Here is an 811-nt window from a genome sequence, read left to right on the forward strand (position 1 = left end):
TTTGATAGGTCATAAGATCTTAAAATGCACAGCTTGTAGTATAAGCTTGAAAATTTGAAACTATTTTCAACTATGTTGGGAAGCAAACTCTAATCAACTAATCAAATGTCTAACTGACCTTCCTCACAGATACAATAAAATTACAAAATAAAATTGAACTAAGAGTATAAGTGGGATTGTGTACCTGGTAAAGGGTGTATTTTAGTGTGACATTTTCTTTCTACAGCCCACAATTCTTGTTCTTCTTTCCCTTCACTTACTATAGACACTGCTGCTCCAAATGATCCTATTAACAGAAAAATATTCTCATCAATAACTAGTACACTTTCTATAACAAGGATGATCGCTGTGAGGGGGAATTCGGAGAAATGGAAAATCATGATCCTTTTGGGAACTCTTTTTCATAAAATAAGAGATGTTTCAGAAAAGGTTTGAAAAATCAACAACAGACTAGCTCACACCATCATTCTTTCCTAGATTCGTGGGTAGGGTGGGTTTTGGTAAGAGTTAAACCAATTTGAAAATGCAAATCAACTCTTGTTTTAGACAAAAAAAACTCACCAAATCTGCCAGCTCGACCAATTCTATGAAGATAAGTTTCATGATCATACGGTACGTCCAAGTTTATAACTAAATCAATTTTATCAGCATCTATACCTCGTGATGTCTGTAATAAATCATTTAGTCAATCATATAACTTATAAAGTGTGATGTCTGTAATAAATCATTTAGTCAATCATATAACTTATAAAGTGTGATGTCTGTAATAAATCATTTAGTCAATCATATAACTTATAAAGTGTGATGTCTG

General features: G+C 32.3%; 1 protein-coding gene across 1 annotated transcript in view; it reads left to right on the plus strand.

Annotated features, from left to right (window-relative positions):
• Positions 1-811, plus strand: part of LOTGIDRAFT_237061 (hypothetical protein) — a 20,600-nt gene that overhangs the window by 5,696 nt on the left and 14,093 nt on the right. The gene's annotated exons all lie outside the window — the stretch shown is intronic.

The sequence above is a fragment of the Lottia gigantea genome (assembly GCF_000327385.1).
Source record: "Lottia gigantea unplaced genomic scaffold LOTGIsca_93, whole genome shotgun sequence".
Taxonomy (NCBI): Eukaryota; Metazoa; Mollusca; class Gastropoda; family Lottiidae; genus Lottia; species Lottia gigantea.